Source organism: Stegodyphus dumicola, chromosome 8, assembly GCF_044657685.1.
Source record: "Stegodyphus dumicola isolate Sdum_Otavi_A_Nest chromosome 8, ASM4465768v1".
Lineage (NCBI taxonomy): Eukaryota > Metazoa > Arthropoda > Arachnida > Araneae > Eresidae > Stegodyphus > Stegodyphus dumicola.
The window spans coordinates 175,977,006-176,003,333 of NC_140775.1; the positions used below are offsets into that span (position 1 = coordinate 175,977,006).

Genomic DNA, 26,328 nt, shown 5'->3' on the forward strand with positions numbered 1-26,328 from the left:
AACTCGGTAGTTTTTCTTATAAATGAATCAAGATGTTATAAAAGTCTAAAATTGTTTTTAATCGTCCATTGTTTGAAGCAGTTTTAAATAACTGAATTTACATCATAACTTCTGCAAAATATTTGAAATTACTGCAGTTTGCATAAAATATTTAAATATATTTTCCAAATTAATTAATGATTAAAACATTGAAAGCGAAATTTTAAATATTAATCACTGGAATAATGAACTTAAACATAATTAACGCGTATTTAAGACAAATTAATCAACATATAAACCACAAAGAAATAAAATATTATCACCCTATTTTCAATTTGCTAATAAATAATTTTTATTAAATTTTTATTATAAATTAATTTACTGAGTTATTAAACATCAGTTACATGTTTGTAAAAATTCATTGCACTATCTAAAATTAATTGACATACATAGTTTTAATGAAAAGACTTTGAACATTCTAATGTTCTAGGAAATATGACGGTGCATGGAAATTTCATTATTTTGAATTCTAACAATTTATTCAATTTGCCTTTGAAGAATCAACACAAAGCTCATATTGAATTTTATATTTTTATTTTAAGCTTAAAATGTATATTAGTTTAAAATATTTAACATATGTTCATTATAATTTTTCAAAGAAGAAACGTAAAATTGCTACATTAAATAAATAAATGCGTAAGTAATTTCTAATAAAAGAAGTTAAATATATGCTCTGTGATGTTCATTTTAAACGCAATTACTTTTTAGTTTATAAAGAAATTCTTTGAAGCTAACAATTTTCTAATGAATTAAATAGTTAGAAAAATCCTTAATGAATTAGAAGACTGTTTATTCTATATATATTAAATGTTATGATGTAGAATAGACGTGTTATGATGTAGAATAGAAACTTTGTAATCTCTCATGTTCTTATAATAAGATTCTGTCAAAATCTATTTATTTATTTGTTGAAATTTACTAACGAGATAATGCTTATAATTATTAGGTAAATTTGAGAAATGAGTTTAAAATTCATATTCATGAATGTATTGTATTGGAAATTCATACATCTTGTTTGAATTTAATTTTCCTTTTGCATTTTAAAAGTTCAAGTGTTTTTGCTATTATTTATTTTAATTTTTATCTTAAATTTAATTTTCTATAAAAATCATTTCTATAATTTTCTCGGCTTTTCTAAGCTATTTATTAAATCAAATAAATTTTATTTATTATTTTTGGTCTTCTATTATTCATACTTCTTTTATTTATTATTTTCTAAAAACCGCTATGAAGTATATTCTCAAAAATCTGAACTTTTAGCCCTCATATTCTTGTTTTTTTAAAAAACAAATTCTTAAAAAACAAGAATCTGAGAAACTTGTTTTTTATCTTCCCAGATAATTAAGTTTCTTTCTCACTAAAAGACAAATATCTCAAATGCGCAGAATGTTTCTAGTTTCAAATCTCGTTGATATCTTCGCCCAGTATGAAACAGCATCAGTACTTAAGACATACCTTTACTTTTCGAAGTATTTTTGCACACACACACAAAAAAAAAAAAAAAAAAAATTTACTGTTGTAATGCAATCTTATAGGATTACATTACAGTTTTTTCAAGGAAGATAACTGAATAGTCTATATATCAGACCTTAATTTAAACTAATGTAAATGTAATTAAGGTAAATTTATTTTCTCTCTTCTAGTATTTAAATTTCGTTTATTTATTATTCTCCAGAAAGGTTGTGAAATATTTTCTCAAGCACTTGAAATTTTACCTTTCAGATTCCTATTTTTAATATATCTTAACACGTAATTGAATTTCTTCTCACTAAAAGACAAAGATTTCAGTTGCGCAGAATATTTTTTAGTTATAAACCTCATTAACATCTTGGCCAAATATAAAGCGGCATCATTGCCTAAGACATCACAATAATCAGCATAACATCAGAAGTATCAATACTTTTAATTTTCCAAGTGTTTTAGCACAAAAAATGAGTTTTCGTATAAGATTATATTGCGTTTATATTCAAGGAAGGTAACCGAATAACTGAATAGTATACATACCAGATCTTAATTTAAACTAATGAAAATATAGTTAATCTAATTTCAAATGTCATTTATCGTGTATTTATTTAATGTGAATCTGCTAAGACAGATACAGACAGGTACAGAAGTATATGTCAATGAAAACATGTAGTCTTACCTGCGAGGAAACGATTCACCAAATTTTAAAACTTTACATGTACCCACCAAATTAAATAATATGAAATGTTTGAAAACATTTTCATTAAGAAACAAATCCTGCTATCTTTACTTTTAAACTCTTCCTTTTTTTATTTAAAGACATCTGCTAATAAGAATAACCTAATGAGTCACATATGTTAACTTCGAATAAAAAGCCTTCAAGACCAATTTTATTTTTCATTTGGAGAATTTCATGCCTTGGCAATAGTTTCTCTTTTCCTAAGACTGGAAACTGAGAGAAATACTTCCCCCAAATCTCGTGAGCAAGGGATACATTTAAATAAACGCATACATGCGTCTTGAGTGCATAAATCTCCATATACCATAACTCGTGATAGCATAATATCACAGCATTTTTTGCCATCACATCATTCAGCTAGCTGCTTTTAACAAATCATACCAAATATATGATTTTATGTTCGGTATTTTCGATTCCCGGGGAATTAATTTTTAAACTAAATTTTTAAAACTTACTAAGTTAACTAAAGTGAGCTTTTTGCCTTAAACTAAGTCATACATTCCTACGTTTTTTAGGTTAATTGCAGTTGCTTAACGTAAAACCGTTTTAGGTTCAAAAATGGGATTAACAAATACAGATTTTCATTTTTTAAATTTTTTAATAAATTTTTTGAAGCTTAAATGTTAAAATTAAATACATTAAATAGAATTACATTACAATAGGTTACATTTAAATAGAATCATAGAATTACATAGAATCATTAGATGTTTCAGAAGCAGGAGACGTAAAAAATATGCAATGCCCTCCCCCCGGGACTCGAACCTGGACCTCTCGAATACATGCCGATCGTACTACAGTTACAAGAAGAAGGCATGCTGGAAGGCGGGAGAAAATACCTTACATACTTTCCCCCATTTAATGGGCAACTGGGAATTAGGGAATTCAGTAGCCAAATCCTGGTGGTGACGAATTATTGTCCACTATCTTTTAATTCAGGCGCCACTGTAGAGTGATTAGGGTTTTTCGAAGTTGGAGACGTCAAAAATGAGCAGTACTCTTGTCTTGACTCGAAACCTGGACCTCTGGAATACCATTACACCACTAAAGCATACTGGAAGGAATGAGAAAATACCTTAAAAAGTCGTCATGATATTATACAGTAATCTGTTAATTTAATTAGAAAAATTTAAACTGCTTTTATTGACTTTTATTCGCTTTTTAAATCAGACGGGTATTCTGTTTATATCAATTAATCATTTGATTAAAAGCAATTTCAAAACACTACAATTCATCACATCGAAATACCAAGGCCAATGTTTAATCGGGAGTTCATTTACAGAAAAGCATCTTTTCGAAAATTAAAGCATAAACAAATTTACTAATTTCCTTCAAGAATCCCCCATAGTCCGCATTAGAACATCTTCCATTTACTTTACTCATGCGACAACTTCAGTCCGGATTCTTCAGTAATAACACTTTTCTACTTTACTTCTTCAGCAGAAAACTAGCCCTCGACAACCAGAAACTTTTATAAATAATTCACCGGCAAAATGGCCATTTACAGCGTTAAGAAATATTCAAATGCTCGGAAACAAGTTCTTAAGAAAACGAACTTCCTTTTCTAATGCTTCTACTTAACGCTCACTAGGGATCTAAAAATAGTGCCACAGCTCCGGGTTCGCTTTCATTATCAAACATTCACACATTAGCCGACACTTCCTGAAAATACTTTAAAAAGAACTTTAATTAAACTGGCACACTCGCCCATCTAGTCTCTTCCCGTCTACCTTATAAATTAGCATAGGAGGAGTTGTTCGGCCAACATCTCTGGCTCAGGTCAAGCATCTCTGGCACCGAGCCAAAGGAATGCGTGTGTGTGTAAGACTTTGGGGTCTATCATTTTTGTGTTTCATCATCGTAGCTGCTTCAAAGTCGTGTTTTATGCTGTGGCAAGTCTTGTCTGGCTTATTAATGGACGAGCACAATTTTCGTTGATTATTAAGTGAAGTAGTGCTGTATGTTGACTGGCGCTATCCCAAGTTTCAGGCATTTTTTTTACCCTTGCCTATTCTCCAAGGGGCACTTCAAAGTCCTATTTCGAATTGCATTTTATCGCGTGGTGGAAATAGGTTTTGGCTTTTGTTTGCATTACCATTTATTTCTGCGTGTTAGGGTTTGGCCGATGCTTTATCCTTGCGGAAGAAATACTAAGAGAACCAAGATGATTTAGCTTCTGTTTGCGTTGTCATTTACTGATGTTTTTCGGTCTTTAGGCAAAGCTTCCAATGATTAGTACTAAGAAATATATAGTGTGGTAATGCTTTTTTTTGGTTTCGTTTTGTACTTTAGGTGATAATTAATTACACACTTCTTCTTTGTAAATTGTTCAGTTCGTGGAAAACGTTTTTGAAGACAGTCGAAATTCCAGAGCGCCTAATGTTATTGCTATTCCTGTCTTGGCCATTTATTTCACGCAAGAATGGTTGCCGCAGACTCAAAGAGGCTGGACTTCTAATTCCACCCTAGTTTTGAGGGAGAGCACCTCTGGGAGGTCCAAAGGTCTCTCACCTCTCTCCCCTACCACCAAACAATACGAGAGGACTTTCGGCTCTCCATATATTTAGAGTGCCACCATGCAGCAAAGACACTGTACATTTACGAACATCAACTACTTCTTCGGAGTTCGAACCCGGGCACTTCGGTACCGCAGTAGGCTCCTCTAAGCATTATACTATCTGGGAGGCACAGCGTTTAATCAATGACTTTATTTTTTAATATTCTTACCCATGTGATTTATTTTCTTATCTCTTTTAATCTTTTTATCTTTTAGTCTTTTTAATCTTTATCTTTTTATCTTAATCTTTATATCTTTTACTCTTTATCTTTTTATCTTAATTTTTTTTCTTTTACTCTTTATCTTTTATCTTTTAATCTTTTTAATTTTTATATTTTATCTTAATCTTTTAATCTTTTTAATTTTTATCTTTTTATCTTAATCTTTTTATCTTTTTATCTTTGTCTTTTAACTTTTTATCTTTTTAATCTCTTAATCTTTTTTTCTTATCTCTTTTAACATTTATTTTTTAATTTCTTTTGCACAATTTTGCCTTACCGCTCCACTTGGATAATGGTTAGCGACGGTGACTGCCGTAGCGAAGTGCCCGGGGTTAAGGTATGGGTATTTGTAAATGTGTAGCGTCTGTGACGCATGGTGGCACTCTAAATATGCGGCGAACCGAACGTCCTCTCGAGAAATTGTTGGGGGAAGAAGGGGAGAACCTCGTATCCATCCCCCCCGCGTGTGCTCTCTATCAAAATTGGGGCCGAACAGAGCAAAGTCGTACTGTCGCTTGAATGATGCTCAACGCTGTTGCCAACGACAGGCGCAGTTTTGTAGTAATTGCCGCGATGAATTACGCGGGCTTGTTCTGATGTTACTGTCAGACAAGTGAGATAAGTCACAACAACAGCACATTCATTTGTTATCACCAAAACGGCTATTTATCTCGATCCACAATTTTTTGTCCGTATCATACAAAAACAATTATTATATTTCATTGGAACCAAATGGCAACAGATCTTTAAATTCATAGTTTTTAACTGAACCCATTCCCTCTTCAAGGATACGCTTTACACAGTTTTGCGTCACTCTCCAGCATGTTTCGTCGCTCTTTCTCTGCAATTTTTCTGCACTGTGAAACCTTTTCCTAAAACGCTGCTTAGGATTAAAACAAACATTTTCGACGACTTCAATAAGTATGCCTCACTTTTTCGCTTGCTTGCTTTGTCTAGGAAAGTCGAATCTCTTCGCTAATTTTATTTTCTATTATCTAAAATTTGAACTGCGTATATAGAAATTGTGGGGTGCGTTTTACATCCATAGTATTCTACCAATTAAAGCAAATGCATTTCTGAATAACTGTTCAAAACAAAAAATGTTATTTTAACCAAAAAGGCAATTATGATTTTTCCTCTTGTCATATCTATGCGGCAGTATTTTCTCGGCCACGTCTGAAAAGTGATTTATTTTATCTTCGCTAGCTGGTTTTCTGCTATATTCTATCAACGAACCACGACTGCGAAATTCTAAAATATCATACTTATTGCATCTAAGAGCAAAATATAACATGTCTCTCTCTCCCTGGCTCCCTCTCTCTTTATATATAAATACATATATAAACGTTAATGGGAAGGTTTCATCAATCTAATCTGTGACAACAATTTTTTTTTACAATTTTCGAAACTTTTTTTTTTTTTTTGTTTTAGACATCCTTTAATAAAATTAAACTGATTTTAATGCTGAGTTACACACCTCTTTAATATTCTCTGTTTTTGTTTAATTTTCTTCTCTTTTTTAATAGAACTCTTCAATTCCAAAAATCAGATGCTTGACAGAACTTAACTAGGAAGTTTATTAAAAGCTACATGTTCTTCTAGAACTAAAATCTAGCAAAACCTAGCTATTTTTATCTTATAGATCTTCCTAATTCTAATAAATACAATGCAAGCTATTTTTCAACGATATTTTTGGTTGTGTTCAGTGAGGATTCTAACATAAACACTATAAGTTGTCAAAATTGCTCAACAGTAGCCAGATCAATTAAAAGTGGGCGTTTGAGAATACAAAACTTTTCTGGCTTATTGCTATATTTTTATCTCTAATCTATAAATTCTCTCGCATTTTTTATTTCAAATTTCATTCGCTTGACAACCGGCAAAATAAACAAAGCAGCGGAGAAAAGAATTAACCCCAAAATAATGTATTGGCTAAAATACATTTTACAACTCTGCAAAATATCATAAATAATATCAGACGCAATTCTGAGATTAAAGTATTGTATCTAGTTATTGCTATTCTCAATGTAATTGAAATACGTATTATAGACGCTCCACCATTTTTACTTCCTTGTACGAAGTAAAAAGGAAGTATTGTAATCGCGAAAACTTTCAGGCAGCATATTTCAACGAAAATATCCATTTTGACCGCTATCGAATGCAATTTAACGAAGTTTTTGCGTGACATCTGTACGTAAGGACAAAATAAAATACTCGTTCCCTCCAAAAAAATGATAAAACTGCTTTAATATTAATTCTGAAGAGAATTTTTTGTGGCGTCTGTACGAACATATGTACGTACGTGCGTGCGTACGTACGCATCTCGCATAACTCGAAAACGAGCAACCTCAGAACGTTGAAATTTTGTATATAGGACTGCTATAAAATGTAGATGTGCACCTCGTATTTTGGTTGCAATCGGCCGCACTAAACGTATATGAATATATTTATATATATATCCACTCTGTTATTCGGCACAGTGATCTCAGTTTCTTTACTCTTATATGTTTGTAAATTGTACATTTTTTGCTTTAAAAATGATTCAATTATGTTGTTTTTATGCCTTTAGTAAATCTGTGTGCAATATTTTTAGAATTATCAACAATTTTAAAGTTGTCTAAGTGCCGCTAAGCCACTTTTTAATGGCGGCCATTCATGTTTACATTTGAAACAGGAGACTAGTGGATTTGTTGCCAATCTAGAGAAACTTAGCTTCGCAACAACAAAGATAACGCATTCATTTATTATTGTCAATTAAATCATGCTTAATTCTTTCTGGAATTTTTTCGAGGAAATAAGTGTTTCAGATTTACTTTGTAATTTTTAATACAGATATTTTGAGTTTTTATGTATTTTTGCCTTCTCGCGAAGTGAGAACTGAATTGATTGAATGAAAAATACTCAATCGTCTGTGAAAAACGGTTTCTTTTTTGTTTTATTTGCTTAATTTCTTTTATACATCATTCTAGCTTTATTATAGTATTTGAATAGAACATGTGGCAACGATTAGATAATTCTATTCTTTAAATGATATAAATTTTGTGCATTATGAGTTATAAAATGAACGAAATATATAAGTTAACTGTTATATAATTATTAATACTGTTAAGTGAATCTAGCGCCAGAGTGTCGCTATGGTAAACAAATACTAGAGTGAATTTTAAAGAATGCATTTATTCTATTGTGGTTTATGTGCTGTCGGCGAAGTAGATTTAATTCAATCCAATAAGTTTAAATGAAATACAAGAAAAAATGCGTAAAATTTAATATTCCGTACAAGAAGGTCATGTGGTGTACACATCAAATTTTTTAAACAATGAAACGACGCAAATAATAATATTAATGGTATTTAATGTTAACATTACCTTTGCAGTTTACTTTGAATATAAAGCTACATTACCATACAAGAAACTGTTTTAAATATATTTTCCAATTTATGGAGCATGAATGTTTTTCCAATATTTCAAAATTCAATTTTTGGAAAGAAAAAGAAATGTTTTTAGTTATTTTTACTAGCCAAAAGGGCATTAGCACAGAAGGGCTATTAATTTCGTTTTGGCATTTTGCGTCGAAAACTTTAAAATTCTGAATCGCTTTTTAAATTGTTGCTACCAAATATTATAGCTCTGTATTATATTTAAAGAAATTAAATAATGCAGAATCTGCGTAATTGTATGTATTTTTCTAGCTTTGTGATAAAACAACGGTACCTAAAGCGATTAAACTTTAAATAACTACGCCTCCACCCAAATATGGGCATCTGGAAGTCCGAATTCGGAAGTAGTTTTAATATCTGTTTCATATTTTGCAAAGCATTTATAAGTTTTTGATTAAGGAAGTCAACGATTTCAAAGCGAGCACTGTACGAAAAAAAAAAAAAAAAAAAAAAAAACATTTTTATCTCCAGCGCGCGAGACTGTGTATCGGAAATTCTAAAGGTATACTCTTTAACATTATTTGCGATATTGCTGTTGAACTGAATTTTATGGGTAAGTGCGAAGAATATCATATTTAATAAATAAAGGTAACAAACAAAAAAAAAGTCCCTTTGGATGTAATATAAAATCTGAAAGCCTTTAGATTTTTTTATTATTATCTTTCAATTACTCATTCTTTTGAAAAAACCTGAAAAGCTTATTAAAATTACAAACTTCAAGTTTTCAAAACATATTAAAATATAAATCTCAGAAATTATCAGCTTTATTTTTTAAGAATTGTGCTGTATTTAAACCAAAAGGAAGGAAAAACATTCAGAACTGATTATTTTATCCAATTGATCTCGCGTACAGTTTCCGTTTCGTTCTTCTTCAGTTGCAACCAGAACGTCATTAACGTTCGTACGATTAATGGCAGTGTCATTAAGATCCCATCCATTATTTTTAGGCATTATTACAACCTGAATTTGAGTCGTAATGACTTTCAACTCAGAAAAAGAAGACTGGAAAAAAAAAATTTCATAAGCTCTTTTGTCTGCTTGAAGGATCTAAGAGATAGTCGAGAAACGACAAAAATTTTACAAAGCAAATGTCCCTAGCGGATAAGAAAGAAGTCTATTCTTAAAAGAATTTAGATGACATCTGGTTTGAAAAAGGACAATCATTAAACGACACCTAAGTGTGATAAAAAGTTAAACTTACCGGAAATGACTTTTGATGTCGAAGGAGGAATATTTGACTAGATAGGTCACTGAAAGCACACGGGAATCTTGATTAATGTCGTAAGAGATCGCGTGACGTTAAAAATGATGAATGAAGAGCTCTTAGAATTTGGAATACACGAGTCTTAGTGCAAAAAAGAGGAGTCAAGGCAAGTTGTAAAAGAAAACGAGAAAAATTACTTTGTTCCGTTGTGCACAAAGATTATTGTTTAAAAGGTAGCGAAATGAAGTCACCGTTTATGTATTCAGAATCCCCCCAACATGCAGAGCTGGGGATACCTGAATCCAAATGAATAAATTTACAAGACTCTGAATAGTATGAAAAACGGTTATTTGATACCTACCGCAATGTGGATAAGATAATGAAAAACATTTATAACTCATGTTTTGAATATGAAAGAGAGGGGAAATTATACGATAGATTTACCGCAGCATTGCTATCGAAATAAAATGCCTAGCTTGTAGAGGTTATTCTGAAGTAAGAAAGATGAAAAACTAGCTATGCCGTCGCCCGGACTCGAACCACGGAACTCTCGAATACGCGCCGAGCGTGCTGACCACTATACCACGAAGTAATGCTAAGAAGGCGGGAGAAATACCTTACATACTCCCCCTTTTAAAAGGCAGGGGACCCAGTCGCCAAATCCTGGTGATGAAGAATCATCATTCGCCACCTTTTAGTTCGGGCTCCACTGTAGAAACATTGGGATATTTTGGAAGCAGAAGACGTTAAAAATGAGCAGTGCCTTCTCCGGAATTCGAATTGTAGAGACGTTAGGTTATTTAGAAGCGGGAAAGGTGAAAAATGAGCTATGCCATCGCCGGAACTCGAACCACGGACCTCTCGAATACGCGCCGAGCGTGCTGATCATTACACCATGAAGGCATGCTAAGAAGGTGGGAGAAATTCTGGGCATTTTATTACACAAATAATTTCTTCCTTTTTATTTCAGCGGGAAGAAGTATATAAGCAAGTTTATTTGAGAAATACGGTTATTATACAGAGTGCTTCAGGATAAAATGTACAATCTTCTGGGAGGGACAGTGCGTTCAAAGACGAATCAAACTCACATGAGTAGTTAGGGTCAGAAAGGCCACCTAGACGAGGTAGATGACGTTGTACGTGGCGTTGGTATACTGGAAAAGGTTATCTCAAGAAGCTGTCATTCGCGTTTAATGTAAATTCTTCATTATATATTGTTGGAACCACTGAACAAACTCATACATCATGCCTGCTGAGATCCAATCACGGCCAACGCGCTGGCTGCATGATTGGTTTGCGTGTTTTCCCCGTGTATGACAGGGATACGAGACAGCTTCTCTTAAACCTCCACGAAGGCACCTATCTTCATAGGTAGATAGCTCTCGAGTTGCTTTGCCTTAATCAAATAACATAACTTAACCTATCCTAGCCTTATGCTTGTTCGCCTGGATTGACAGATTTACAAGATACAGCTGGAGTTTTTCCAGAACTTTCGACAGTCAACACGTCCACTGGTATATTCCAGGGCCAAACTGTACCCATTTCACCGATGACATTCGTTAACGTTTAGACATGACATTTGGACAATGGTGTTTCGAACGTGTTTGTTCCATTTATTGGCCTGTACGTCACAGGACCCAAGTTTACTATACTACAAGGTTTACTCATCTATGATCGCTCGCCCTTAGTTTGTTTCCAAGCAACTTCTTCAATACTCTCTTTGTGTCTTTGTTTTCTCCATTTCTGTACGTAATGACGTCAGCATTCATTACCGTACTTATCATTAACCGTACCTATCCTGCTTTGATTATATTTTCGGAGGTCACCTGAAAGTTCCGATGTATAACACCCCACGAAGAGTGATGATGATCTTCTAATACGCATCATGATATACTCCACCTGAACACATGCACGTGGAAGTCCTAATTTCGAATTTTATGTTTCATGTTCTGTAAAACTTTTCTGAACTTTTTATTAACAAACTCGACAATTTGAAAGCGAGCAGTGTCAACACTCTACGGATTAAAACATTTTTATCCCCATCGCACGAGACTGTCTATCGAAAATTTTAAAGATATGCTGTTTTTAAATATTTTGTAATTTTGCTTGTTGAATTTAAATTTATGTGGTTTAAGTGCGAAGATCGTGATATTTAATTAATAAATGTATTACATTGTAGAGTCATTAGGTTAGTTGGAAGCAGAAAAGATGAAAAATATGCAACCGCCTTCGCCGGGAATCGAACCACGGACCTCTGGAATACCAGCCCAGCGTGCTACCGTTACACCACGAAGGCACGCTAGGGAAGTGGAAGAAATACCTTATATACTCCTCTTTTTAAAGGGCGACTAGGGTTTTAGGGGACCTAGTCGCCAAATTCTGGGTGCGGAGAATCATCATCCACAACCCTTTTAGTTCGGGCGCCACTTGTAGAGTCATTAGGTTAATTGGAAGCAGAAAAGATGAAAAATATGCAACCGCCTTCGCCGGGAATCGAACCACGGACCTCTGGAATACCGGCCCAGCGTACTACCGTTACACCACGAAGGCACGCGAGGGAAGTGGGAGAAATACCTTATAAGATAAAACATTAATAATAAAAACACGAAAATAAATCTTACTAAGAAAGCTGAAGATTGATGTGATGAACTGGGAAAAGACTTAAAAAATAGAAAAATGGATGTACACTTAACCTTGCTTAGGGAATTGTTTGCTGTTGAACTATATCTAGCGCAAGTGTGAAGAACATGATGCTTAACAATAAAGCTAAAATGCCAAAAGGAAATAGTTTAACACAAGTGAATGCAACAGCAGGCAGGCAGACTGCGAACTCAGTGAGAGCGTAAGAAAACTTAACAAAACCCTTTTGGGCAACCGTTAAAATCTGGACCCTTTCATATTTTTCTTTTCTTTTTTTTTATTATTATTTTTAATGTTTATTTTTAAACTAATATCAATATCGCGTAGTTTTTAATATATTCTGTGATTTATTGAATAAAATATTAAAACCAGGAGGCAAGCAAGTGTATATTTTTTTACAAAGATTCATTATACATTTAGTTTAAAATAGTAGATTTCGTGAAATAAAAATTGTAACTGGTTTTAAAAATTATCAGTTAAATTTATCTTTAAGCACACTACTGATCACAAGTTAACTGAATCTGCTTTCCTTCCCACAGAAGAGTAAAGAAATAAGACGCGAAAAAAACTGCAATTTAAATGTTAATTCAAATTACACATAAATTTAAAAACTTCAAGCCTACCTACAATCTAAAACACCATGTTTAGTTTTTCTAAGGTCGTATCTAATAAAACAAGACGCATATTTTACTCAATATTTGCGCAGTAAGTTTTAAAGCCTATTTATAGTCATTTATTATTAAACTTTCTAAAGTTCAAAAGAGAAGAGAAGAGAAGCACGCCACAGGGGAACATAAAATTAGACTTGCATAATTCTTTGGTCCTGATGAAAAGGGACCTGTACCCTTTTGCCTTCGAAATCGATTGATTTCTTGACTAAATCTATGCCAAAACACAAGTTTCTTGCTTTGTTAAATTTATCTTCCCGCAGTTGTTTTTGGACCCGTACTAATCAGTATGGAGGTTAATGCTGTCACCTGTCATATCCTCGGGTGCAAGTTCGAATCTCGAAAAAGGAATGTAGGTCAGTAGTTACCTGTTTCCATCTCTTGAGGATATATTATCGGCCTACTCCATGCTGTGCATCCTGGCCTGCATTTTCGACACTTAAACCAATACGTGACAGAGGGATTCGGTCATTATTGACAAATGCTAAGTAAGCAAGTGTTACGACATTTAAAACATTATTATTTTCTGGGAAAAAAATCTGATGTGTACACCACATGACTTCCTTGTACGGAATATTAAATTATACGCATTTTTTCTTGCATTTCATTTAAACTTATTGGATTGAATTAAATCTACTTCGACGACAGCGCATAAACCACAATAGAATAAAAGCATTCTTTAAAATTCACTCTAGTATTTGTTTACCATAGCGACACTCTGGCCCTAGATTAACTTAACAGTATTATATTTCGTTCATATTATAACTCATAATGTAAAAATTTATATCATTTAAAGAATAGAATTATCTAATCGTTGCCACATGTTCTATTCAAATACTATAATAAAGCTAGAATGATGTATAAAAGAAATTAAGCAAATAAAACAAAAAATAAAGAGTTTTTCACAGACGATTGAGTATTTCTCATTCAATTAATTCAATTCTCACTTCGCGAGAAGGCAAAAATACATAAAAACTCAAAATATCTATATTAAAAACTACGAAGTAAATCTTAAACACTTATTTCCTCGAAAAAATTCCAAAAAGGATTAAGCATGATTTAATTGGCAATAATAAATGAAGGCGTTATCTTTGTTGTTGCGAAGCTGTTTCTCTAGATTGGCAACAAATCCACTAGTCTGCAGTTTCAAATGTAAACAATCAATGGCCGCCATAAATAAAAAGGCTTAGCAGCACTTAAACAACTTTAAAATTTTTGATAATTCTAAATATATTGCATACAGATTTACTAAAGGCATAAAAACCTTAACCGGAAGATAAAAATGACATAATTCAATCATTTTTAAAGCAAAAAATTTACAATTTACAAACATATAAGAGTAAAGAAACTGAGATCACTGAGCCGGGTAACAAAGTGGATATATATATAAATATATTTATATACGTTTGGTGCGGCCGATTGAAACCAAAATACGAGGTGCACATCTACATGTTATAGCAGTACTATATACAAAATTTCAACGTTCTGAGGCTACTCGTTTTCGAGTTGTGCGATATACGCACGTACGTACATACGTTCGTACAGACGCCACGAAAAATTCTCTTCAGAATTAATTTTAAAGCAATTTCATAATTTTTTGAAGGAAACGAGTCTTTTATTCTGTCCTTACGTACAGATATCACGCAAAAACATCGTTAAATTGCATTCGATAGCGGTCAAAATGGATAATTTCGTTGAAATATACTGCCTGAAACTTTTCGCGATTACTTCATTTTTACTTCGTACAAGGAAGTAAAAAGGGTGCAAAAATATTAAATTTACGCAAAAATTATCTTAGAACTTATGCTTTCCTTTTTGGTAGCACATAGTAGTTGATACTGCTATGAGTACTTTCATGTTATGTGAAAACGAACTGAAGTTCCTTAAAGTGAGAATTTCCGAATGTTTGGAAAAAGGAAAGACTTTATTTTAAACCATAGTATGCACTAAATCTTAGTAACTCACGCAGAAAGATGTTTTCAATTCCATCCTGGCTCTCACTCAAAGCGTCGTACCTTTGAATTGAGACAAAATGGCTTCAATTCAGATGTTCCAATGATTGAGATCTTCTACCCCAGGTCGGAATCAAACCTGTCAAGTCTTGGTGAAATACTGTGGTGCTTACAGTCTTAGAATTTACCTGCCCAAGAGAGAGATTCAGTAACAGATACAACCTCTCTTTCTCAACTCAAGGAAAGGGTAGCGCATGAAAAATAAATCAAGAGAAATCTGAATTGAGGCAAAGGGGTGAAAAAAGGGTCCGGAAAACAAGTTAAGCCTCTTTGGATCTTGACACCTGACGCACAGTTCTCCCCCGTTTCCCGCATTTTCCCGTGTCCCGGAGCGCAGGTGCTTCCATTACAGCGACGTGTTCCGGCTTCAGAGAAAAGGAAAGATACGGTTGCAGTTTTATCGAATTCGGCCTCAAGTATCCTATTATTATTTCCTTGTTTCGCAGACATTCGATGTTCCTTTCGGGCGCTCACATCCACAGATTTTTCGATATATCAATTTTCAGTATACAGTACCCTCCATCCGGGTAAGCGTTTATTTAATTTGCATCACAACTGACGTTTTATTGGCAGGTGTTTTACGGGTACAAAACTTAATCCCAAAATAGTTGCGTATAAATCGATTAAATGCATTTCTTTTCGGTCCAGTTAATATTTAAACACACATTTATATCTGAGTTTAGATAATAATTATTTTAGACATATTACTGAAACTTGAATAATATAAAAATTGTGCTAATTTTATATTATTTTAATTTAAAAAAACACAAATCATGCTTTCGTGTAGGAGAAATAAGCAAATCGTAATCAATCTTTGATAGCATATCCTAATCAGTCGCTTAATCACAAGTTTGATTCTGTATAAACCACGCACAAAGTTACTGAACTGCATTTTCTTAAGGATTTTCATACTCAGAAATGTATTTTCTGTAGATAATAATATTGACTCCAATACCGTTCTTCCTAGTGCTTTTGAAATTCTAACATCTTATTTTTTCTGTGCTTGATTGGTACTTTCCCAGATAGATGGCGCAAGGTTCGTTTGCTCTTCACTCCACCCATTTATTTCTCTAAATATGGCTGTTGCTCCTCTTATGTTCGCAAATATATGTAGACAGGTCAAAAGGTTTCTGGCCTGATATACTTCTAAACATACTAGACAATAATTGATAGTTTATTTTCCAATAAAATCGCCATATACTTCGACATACAGGGGTTGGACAAAAATATGGAAACACCTTTAAAAAAACACGTTTCTTTGCTTAATGTGGTGTAGGAAACCCGTTGGCATTAAAAACAACTTGCAGTCTTCTCGGAATGGATAAATACAGTTCCTGTATGTTTGCCAAGGGAATATTATACCATTCTTCCTGCAAAACGGTGGCAAGTTCAGATAACGATGTTGGCGGTGGATAACGAGAACGCACTTTCCGTTCCAATGTAGACCACAAAGGTTCGATAATATTCAGGTCTGGTGACTGTGGTGGCCAGGGGAGATGGGACAATTAATCCTCGTGCTCAGAAAACCAGTCCTGGACAATGTGAGCTGTGTGAACAGGGGCTTTGTCGTCTTGGAAGACACCATCACCATCGGGGAAAAAAGTTTGTACCATAGGATGAAATTGATCGGCCAAAATGTTCACATAAGTCTTGGCAGTCATGTGCCCTGACACAGTTATCATGGGGTTGTGTAACACTAACCTCGGTTGTGTAACACTAAACACCTTGCTTACGGAAGCACCTACCATACGTGCTCCAACAATTTGCCCACGTTCGAAGTCTGTTAACTCTGACATAATGCAATGACAACCTCACATAACAGTACTCCGACAACAACTGAACTGTTTAGCACATTTACGAAGTTGTATAGGTGGCGTCAGTAGTCAAAAACGCCAGCGCCACCTACATATTTCATTAAAATCAATCTTTCTTTTCAAACATGCATTTCACAAGGTGTTACCATATTTTTGTCCATCCACTGTATGTTTCATATTACTTAGTTCTCAGCGCCTGATAAAGTTAAAAGGTATTTTCCCCTCCTTTCTGAATGCCTTCGTGGTGTAATGGTAGATCTCTCGGCGCGTATTCGAGAGGTCCAGGTTCGAGGCCCTGTGAGGGCATTGCTTATTTTTCACGTAATCCCGCATAAAAAATCTACAGTGGCGAACGAACTAAAAAGGTGGTGGGTGATGATTATCCACCACCAGGATTTGACGATTAGGTCTCCTAATCCCCAATAGCCCTTTAAAAGGGGTATTGTGTAAGATATTTTCCCTTCTTTGTGGATGTCTTCGTGGTGTAACGGTAAGCACACTCGGCGCGTATTCGAAAGTCCAAGTTCAGGTTAGGGCGTTTGAGTCTTAGGTCATTTTGAAGCAGGAGAAGTGGTAAATATGCATTGCCTTCGCCGAAACTCACACCTGGACTTCTCGAATACGCGCCAAGTGTGCTACTGTTACAGAACGAAGGTATGCAGAAAGGAGAGAAAAAACCTTATAAAGTACTCTGAAATGCTGTTCTCAAAATGTTCCAGAACTGGTCTTTTCAAACCATCATCATCATTGAATATTTTGCCACGAAGAATAGCTTTCAGTTTGAAGAATAAGTAAACAGTTGGACCTAAATTTGAGCTGAAATGGAAGAGGTTAAACTCCTTAAGATAAGATTTGTTTTCTAGTGCTATAGCAACAACAGCTAAAAGCACGGGAGTCTCATCATTGAAAGCATGAACCCTGCTGCTTAGCATTTCACGTCTTTTCTCTTTGACTTCATTGCGCAGTTTTTGCAAAAGGTTTCTATACTATTCTCCATTAATTAGTATGTTTCTTCCTTTAAAGTCTTCAAGACTTTCATAGTCAACAAACACAATAATCAGCTGTTTTTGATTTAGACCTCTAACTACTTAATGACTTGGTTTACACTCATGTCCATTAATTAAGGATAATGCAAAATCAGGCAAAGGAAGAGTTAGCAAAACCAATTTGACTTATTTGTAAAGCTTATCTATTAAACAAAAGGTAAAGAACAAAAAAAAAAAAGATGCTATATGTTTGATATTATTAAAAAAATTAGCGATATTTTCTCCCTGGAGCAAATTACAAAAAGAACCTATTTACAAAAAAACAATATTACATGGTTGGTATGATTGTTAATACAATGTATGTCTCCCAGACGATGCAATACAGTCGGTACAACGCTTAGGCATGCTGAGTATCAAATTATCGATCTGATCTTGGGGGATATTACACCACTCAAAACGCAATGCTCTCCGAAGTTCCGGTAGACATGTAGGAGGAGGTTGACGGGCTGCAACTCGTCGTCCAAGCATGTCCCACACGTGCTCTACTGGATTCAAGTCCGGTGAGAATGCTGGCCAGTCCATACGGTTGATATCCTCCGATTGAAGGCATTCGCTTACGATGTTTGCACGGTGAAGACGGGCGTTGTAATCCATAAACACAAATTGTGCGCCTATGGCGCCCCGAAACAAACGTAGATGTTGTTCCAGAATGACATTCCGATAAATTTGGTTTGTCATGGTTCCAATTTGAACATGAAGGTCAGTTCTGGAACCCAGAATAATTCCACCCCAAACGAGCACTCCTGCACCACCGTAACGGTGTCGTTCAATGATGTTTTCTTGGTGGTAACGGGTACCTGGAGCTCTCCATATGAAATTCCGGCGAGAATCAGACTGCAAGCTAAACCTGGACTCGTCGGAAAACATCACAAAAGCCCACTGTTGCGGTGTCCACAATGCATGCTCTCTACTCCAGGCTAACCGCAGGCGACAGTGAGTTGCAGTAAGTGGAACGCATCTCACATGTCTACGAGCATATAAACCAATCTGCCCTAAGCGTCTGTACACGGTCTGCCTTGAAATTATCGTGCCAGTGGCTGAAGAGAGCTGACGAGACAGGTCTGAGGCTGTGCTCCGCCTGTTTCTTTTGGCAGTAACTGCCAAATACCGGCCCTCATTCGGCGTTGTAACTCTGGGACGACCTGTGCTGTAACGTCTACTCACATTACCATCATCTTGGAATCGTTGCCAAAGCCTGGAGATGACACTCTGGGCAATTCCAAGTTCGTCTGATACTTCCAGTTGGGTACGCCCACATTACAGACGGCCGATAATTCTATCACGTAAAAAATCATCCAAATGCGTCCTTTGTGTAATAACTATTCGGTTATTGCACTAAAATGCTTATAAAGCGCCTGCGAACAATTTTACTTCTTTGCCTGTATTCCTTATATATCACTCTCTTACACTCTCGTCATTGTGACGTACCATCGGTGTCATCTGGTTACTTCCTGAAATTTGCATATGATTCTTGAAGATGGTTGTAGTGATTTTACAGGTGATATATTTATTTTAGAGTTCGATTTCCGCGTGACTCCGAATTATCCTTAATTTATGGACATGAGTGTAATTATCAATTAATATTAACATGTCACAATTTTATTCTATAATGCCTATGTTTCGATCTAAATAAAAATTTTGAAGCCGCCTCTTAGCATTGGGAGCTGGCTACGATTGCCTTGAACCCGGGTTCGAATCCCGGAGAAAGTATGGCTGTTTGTAATGTATACTTTCTTTCATGTTTGGGAGTACTTAAAACAATAGCAAGCAAAAAATATTCTCGAAAGGCTATTGGAAGCGGAAGAAGGGTAGGAGCGTTATCTTCGTAAAGAGGTTCTCTTTGCAAGGATCACGCAGGATCTCTTTGTAAGGATCACGCAGGATCTCTTTGTAAGGATCACGCAGGATCTCTTTGTAAGTAAGGATCATGCACCATGTATTCGTCCTCCGGGGAATTCTCTTTCAGAATTCAAATGCAGGAAGTCAGACTAGTGTTGCCATCTTCAATGTATCTTATTAAATTTATATCAGTTTTAGGGATCGAAAGAGAATTTAAAACAAAATAAAATGTATAGTTACTTATTGTACGCTTAGATTATCCTGGGTATATTTGTTTCCCCATAGCCTACATTAATAAATTTAAAATTAAATGAAGATATATAGTCCAATTAACACTTAATAATTAATAAGATTATTCTTTGCAGAATAAATATCTGACACATAGGAATCGAAGATAAATTTGCAGGTCATTGCGTTTTATTCTGAATTGCCTGATAGTTTTCACAAATATTTATAATGCATTATCGAATCCTCCCTTGTGCGTTTTTCCCACGGTGTAAGTAATAATTAGCATATACAGCTAGCAAGTATGTTCTGGCATGGTTACTACTCTTGCTCCAAAAAGCCATGATGTTTTCTACAGTAGTGCCCATTTAAAATATGGTTGTCAGTGATCCGCCATCACCTGCTTTAGTCAACTCTCTCACATCCCTTCCCAGGTGCTCTCTAAATGAGGAAGAATCTAAGGAATCATGGCATTTTCTCCGTGAGTACTCGAATGAGTAATTAGCTTCAAGAAACTATAATGTTTTCTACAGTGCGGCTCCAAAACACCATAAAGCTCCAAATCGGCTCCAAACAGCCATAGTGCCCCAAAGCAACTTCAAAAAGCCATGATGTTTTCTACAGTAGTCCCAAATAAAAATATGGCCGTCGGTGATCCATCATCTCCTGATTTAATTAACTGTCTCTCATGTAGCTTCCCAGTTTTCCTCTACATGAGGAAGAATCTAAGGAATCATGGCATTCCTTCGTGAGCATAAAAGGTCTAGTGAGTAAGTGGCTCCAAAATGGCCATAACGTTTACTACAGTGTGGTTTCAAAACGCGCTAATGCTCCAGAGTGGCTCCGAAAAGCTATAATTGTTTTCTACAGTGATGTTTAGTGTAAAGTATGGTAGTCGATAACCGATCATCACCTAATTTAGTCAACTGTCTCTCGCGTCTCTTCCCAGTTGACTTCTAAATGAGGAAGAATCTAAGTTCCGTGAGTACTCTAGTAGTCTCCGTGAGTGCTCTAGTAGTCTCCGTGAGTGCTCTAGTAGTCTCCGTGAGTGCTCTAGTAGTGTAAGCAGTTAGCGCATCCAGCTAGCTGACTTTAGGTCCATGATTTGAATCCTGGAGAAGGGTTTTCACATTTCCTGCTTGGAAAACCATAATTAGCTCTAACTATTCATAGACTGCTCATTTTCTGACAACATTACTGCTACTCACTGTAACTGTTTCATTCTAAAGCTCCGTAAGATTCTTTTTTGCTAATTAACCAGTTATTTTAAGTTTCCGAGCTTTACTTTCACTTCTTCGTTTCGTTTACACGCCAGATTCCAAATGAGTTCATATATATTTAAGGTGAGGGTTTTAGATTGTATGCAGAGCCTCGAGAGGCAGAAACTCGAGACCACGTTACTAGATTGCCAGATCATATACGATTTGTAGTATTTGACTTTGTATTATAATTGTCCATATCTATTCTATACGCCGGTTAGATAATTGAGCCAACTTCGAGTTAAACTTATTTATGTAGCCTTTTAAATTTTACATTTGACTTACTGTTACTCTACGTTACATCGCCAGAAGTCGTTGACTGATTAGTGAGCACCTGGTGTGCCTTCTTTTCTTCTTAGTTTTAACTCAAAGGGCTTATACTCCTCTGAGTTTATACTGAGTTTTAACTCAGTGTATAAACTCAATATACTACTTTAACTTAGTATATTATTTTAACTTTAGTATACTAATACTATTTTAACTCAGTATATTATACTATTTTAACTACTTAGTATACTAATACTATTTTTACTCAGTATACTAAACTTATACTGAGTTTTAACTCAACTTATACATTTCTTAACTTTGAACCTTATTTAACTGATTGCAAAGCATGCTAATCTTTACAGCTCAAATCATTAACTCACCTTTTAATATTTGGGGAATGTGATGACGTATTTTATACAATACCATACTTTTCATTTCAAAAGAGTGAATAAAATTTAGAAATTATTCCTCCTTACAGTAAAAATTCACTGTAAACAGTTCGATAAATAATGTTACTCAAACAAAATCTCGTTTTTATTTATCCTCAAATTAATTCAGAGATTAACAAACCTTTATGACAGCTAAATAAAAAAACAAAATAAGATTTTCCGCTTTGGAAAATTACTTTCCTATCGCCAATTTCCTACTACTGAAAATACTTAAAATGTAACCAGCTATTTCAGTTTGTTTCTCTTAACGTTTTGCCCCATTTTTTTTCCTTTCCAACAATTCGTTCCGAAACGTTAGTTAAAGAAAGAGAACAAGAAGATAAAAGAAATAAATAAATATAAAAAATAAAGGGAAAAAATGAATATTTCCTTTTTTTCCTCTACCCCATCCGACCCAAACGCTTATGCATTCTTTATAGCGCTAGAAAAGGCTGCTTGTAATTGGACAATGAATTAAACAGACGTGAAAGGGATTTTCCCATTGGCCAGGAGGGTAAGAGGAGAGGGGGAATATGGCGGAAAATGTATTTTTGATCGTCTTCTTCTTGATAAATTTTACTTCTTGAAGGATAGACGAAGTATTTTCCTCCCTCCCCCCTTTCTCCTAGCATTTATTTCCTCAACATGGAAATCCCTTACTCTTTCCATCCTTATTACTTCGATAATATTTTCGAACGAAACTCGGGAGATAAATTCTCGGGAAATGGGATACAGGAAGTTTTAATTTCGGCTCAAGTTTCCGGAAATTATTTTTCTTTAATATGATTTTTGAAACTCTCTTACAGTTCCTCGTGTTTTGGTTAACTTATTTAACTTTCCCTATTTGTTATCTTATTTCCGGTCTGAAAAATGAAGAAAAGATTTATTGCAAAACTTCGATATAATAAGGATTTAATCCGGGAGTTCTGGTAATATATCTTTATTTCTAAAGCTAACTTAATGCTTGAGCTAAGACGTTAATTATGTCAACGATATATGGCCAGTTGAATATAGATGTATCTATATCTGAAAACATACCTTATCTGTATCTATATCTGAAAACAATTTCACTTAATCAGCCATCAGTTTTACAGCGATTAAAAAAAATATTTGAATAACTCATATTCCATGATACTTATACATAACTGGCTGTTACCGACATATGTTGCAATGCTACTTAAAGGAAAGAAAGTGCTTGTGTTTTATTTCTTTCACGAATTTTTTTCCTGTTGCGTATTTTGCATGTTTCTATTGGCTTGTGTCACCCATAGCAAAGCAGGTAGTGGTTTGGGTGATGAATTTAATTCTTCCAATTCCCCTTTTCCACCCGTGCAGCACATTCCGGGTGCTTTATTCTTAAATTTGAGAGCTCTTCAATGCATGCATAATATATCTATCTTTCCAAAGACCACATTTGGATGAAGACCATAATCATAATTAGATCCTAATGGAGTGGAACAAGATTTGAATCAGCGTCCAGTGTTCGCCTGGATCTAGCAGAGAACCTACTCGAACGTTTTCCAGTCTTGCTTCCTATTGCTCGTCTGTTTCAAACGAACGGGCTTGAGCAGTGCGTACTCGAAAGTTTAACAGACTTGTTTCATCTTGCTCGTCCGTTCAGATGAATGGGCTTGAGCAGTGAGTACTCGAACGTTTCCCAGTGTTGCTTCTCGTTGCTCGTTTGTTTCTGAAGCTCGTGATGCCTTTTTCTTTCGCGCTTCAGTGTAGATCGAGCAATCGATTTTCGATTCCGTGGCATAATTGATGTCCCAACGGAAATAATGCTTTGTGACGACTATTAACATTCACTATCAAAAAGCAAAGAAAATGCATGCGACGCAATAACACGCATGTAAATGCGTGAAAAATTAATTATTTTACCCTTCGCTGAACTATAGCATACTTTAAAATATTTGAATTTGGGCAGTGGCAACACATTTGTCTTAAATATCCGAGATTGTTTATTAAATTCGATATAAATAAATAATTGCATTTTCTCGAGTGGCAACACAATTTTTTTATATATCGTCGAGTTTTTATATCTTACGTCTTACAGAGTGGTTATCACAAAGCTTTTAAATCGCTGAGTTTTTAACCAGAAGCTCGTTAAATCTCGTTTGCATCTGTATTTGGTCTATAGATAGGTCTTCGGCACCTATCTATTGAATAGAATAGGTCTTGATAGGGCTATAGATAGGTCTTGATAGATATGTCTTGATAGGTCTATGAATAGGTCTATAGATAGGTCTTGTGGTCTATAGATAGGTCTTGTGGTCTATAGATAGGTCTTGTGGTCTATAGATAGGTCTTGGGATCTATAGGTAGGTCTTGCGTCTATAGATAAGTCTTGATAGATCTATAGATAGGTCTTGAGCACCATGTCTATTGAAACATTCAGAAGTTACGCTAATTTTGCAAGAGTATGTATGTTGCCGTGCCATTTCTAGTCTCCTGATCTTTGCCAGGCTTTGAGCTATAGAAGCATTGAAAAGCCTTGAGAACATTTCTAAGCTAAGTATATTGCTGTTTCGAGTCCTTCTAATATGTGTCTAAGGCTAGATCAAATGACCATGGCCAAGAGACAAAGGTTGTGCCTACTGTTGTTTTACATTTTGAATGCCTAACGACAGAAGCATTCTGAAGCTCTGCAAATGTTGCTGTTTCTGATCCTTATGATCTGATTTCTGATCCTTATGGCTAGACCAGATCATGTCCACGAATCTTTCGTAGCTAAGAAGCAAAGAATACGCTGGCTGTTGGTTTAAGCCCTGAGAACCTAGTAGATCACAGAAAGAATTTGCACAACTCCGTATTAATTTTGAAGAAGGATCCTATACGAGAGTGGATCCAGGGGCTTCCCTTTCCATCCTTGTTCATTTTCCATTAACCTCTCAAGAGAACCTTCTGACAGACCGTATTTCAAGTGTTCCCATGCTGTAAAAACATTATATGCTTATAAATAGCCATGCCTTCTCCGGGATTCGAATCTGGCTTCCCTTTTACCATGCCGACAGTGCAACAAAGAAATTATAACATTAAATGGAATTTATAAGTGTAAACGGTGAAAAGGTGGTTATAAATGTAAACGGTTTCTAGATTAATTTCTAGATCCTTATAGAATAGGTACTTATAATCAGAAAGCATTAACACTGCTCTGCTATTCGATTAAGTGTATTATTTAAAGCTTAAAATTGCAGACATACAAAAGACTCTTTGAGTACTTTTTAAATAATAAGTGTTGCCAAAAAGCATCACATTATATTGTTTAATTAGGGATTTACCCACAAAAATGAATAATCTTAAAATGTCTTCTTTTTTAGTTTTAATCATTAGCCAGCTGCAAAACATAATGGCTTTCCAACTCTTGCAATTAGAGTGCTGAACTTATTCTTCCCAACAATTAATTAAAATTTAAAAACCACTCCGTTGGTTCCAATTAGATAATTACGACAAGTTAATGATTGTTCCTTTATTTAATCAAACGCCTAGCACAGTGAAGTTAATGGTTTTCTCTAATTTATAAGTAATGGATTAGATATTACGATGTACCAAACCAAATAAGATAGCTCACTACCTGTTATAAACATATAACGCAGTGTAATTGGTATCATCATTGTCTCCAGATCATAAAAATCAAATCATAGTTATGGTCGCTAAAAAACTATGCAATATGTAAGATATAAATTATTTTTCAATGACTGATTAATAGAAAGTTTGCTCATTTAAACCCGCAATTTAATTTTTTTTTAATTTCTGTTATAACGCAGAAACAAAACGTTATAGAGATGATAGTAAAAAAAATATTAAAGAAAATGTCTGTTCATTTAAAATATGCACTTTTTTAAAATGTCTCCTATAATACGAAAAATGAAATTTGTTGTTTAAATTAATGTTTTCAAAGAATTTTTTAAAAATTAAAAGTAAAAGACTCTGAGATGTACTTGCACTCATTAAATACATTTAATGGCCGCATAATGATATGTTGTTGCTTTTGTTTTGCTTACGTATTTCATAGAAGAATGGTTGCCAGAGCCTCAAGGAGCTTGGACTTCAATTTCCACCCCAATTTTGAGGGACAGAACGCCAGGGGTGGTACGAAGGTCTACCCCCTCCCCTATCACCAAACACACAATAGGACTTTCGGCTCGCCATATATTGCTCCCATGCCGCAAAGACATTATACATTTAAAACGCCCGTGCCTTTTCCAGAAGTCGAACGCGGGCCGTTCGGCACCGCAGTAGGCTTCCATAACCACTATACTTTCTGGGCGACCGCATAATGATATATATTTGGCAAACGAATGGTTTTGAATAAGTTGAGAAAGTTAAGAAATAATAATTAGTATATAATGTAAATGATCCCTTTTTTATAGATAATATATCAATTTTTATTTGAAGTCATTTATATATTTACCTATTAATGTTGTCGCTCAGACGGTATAGTGGTTAGCGCAGCGTTCTGCGGTCCCAAAG

General features: G+C 34.8%; 1 protein-coding gene and 1 non-coding gene across 3 annotated transcripts in view; both read right to left on the reverse strand.

Annotated features, from left to right (window-relative positions):
* The window catches only part of LOC118186705 (uncharacterized), a 1,213,074-nt gene that overhangs the window by 866,184 nt on the left and 320,562 nt on the right, over window positions 1–26,328 (reverse strand). The gene's annotated exons all lie outside the window — the stretch shown is intronic.
* TRNAT-GGU (transfer RNA threonine (anticodon GGU)) lies at window positions 11,882–11,953 on the reverse strand. Its single transcript has one exon. It is a non-coding gene; the product is annotated as a tRNA-Thr (tRNA).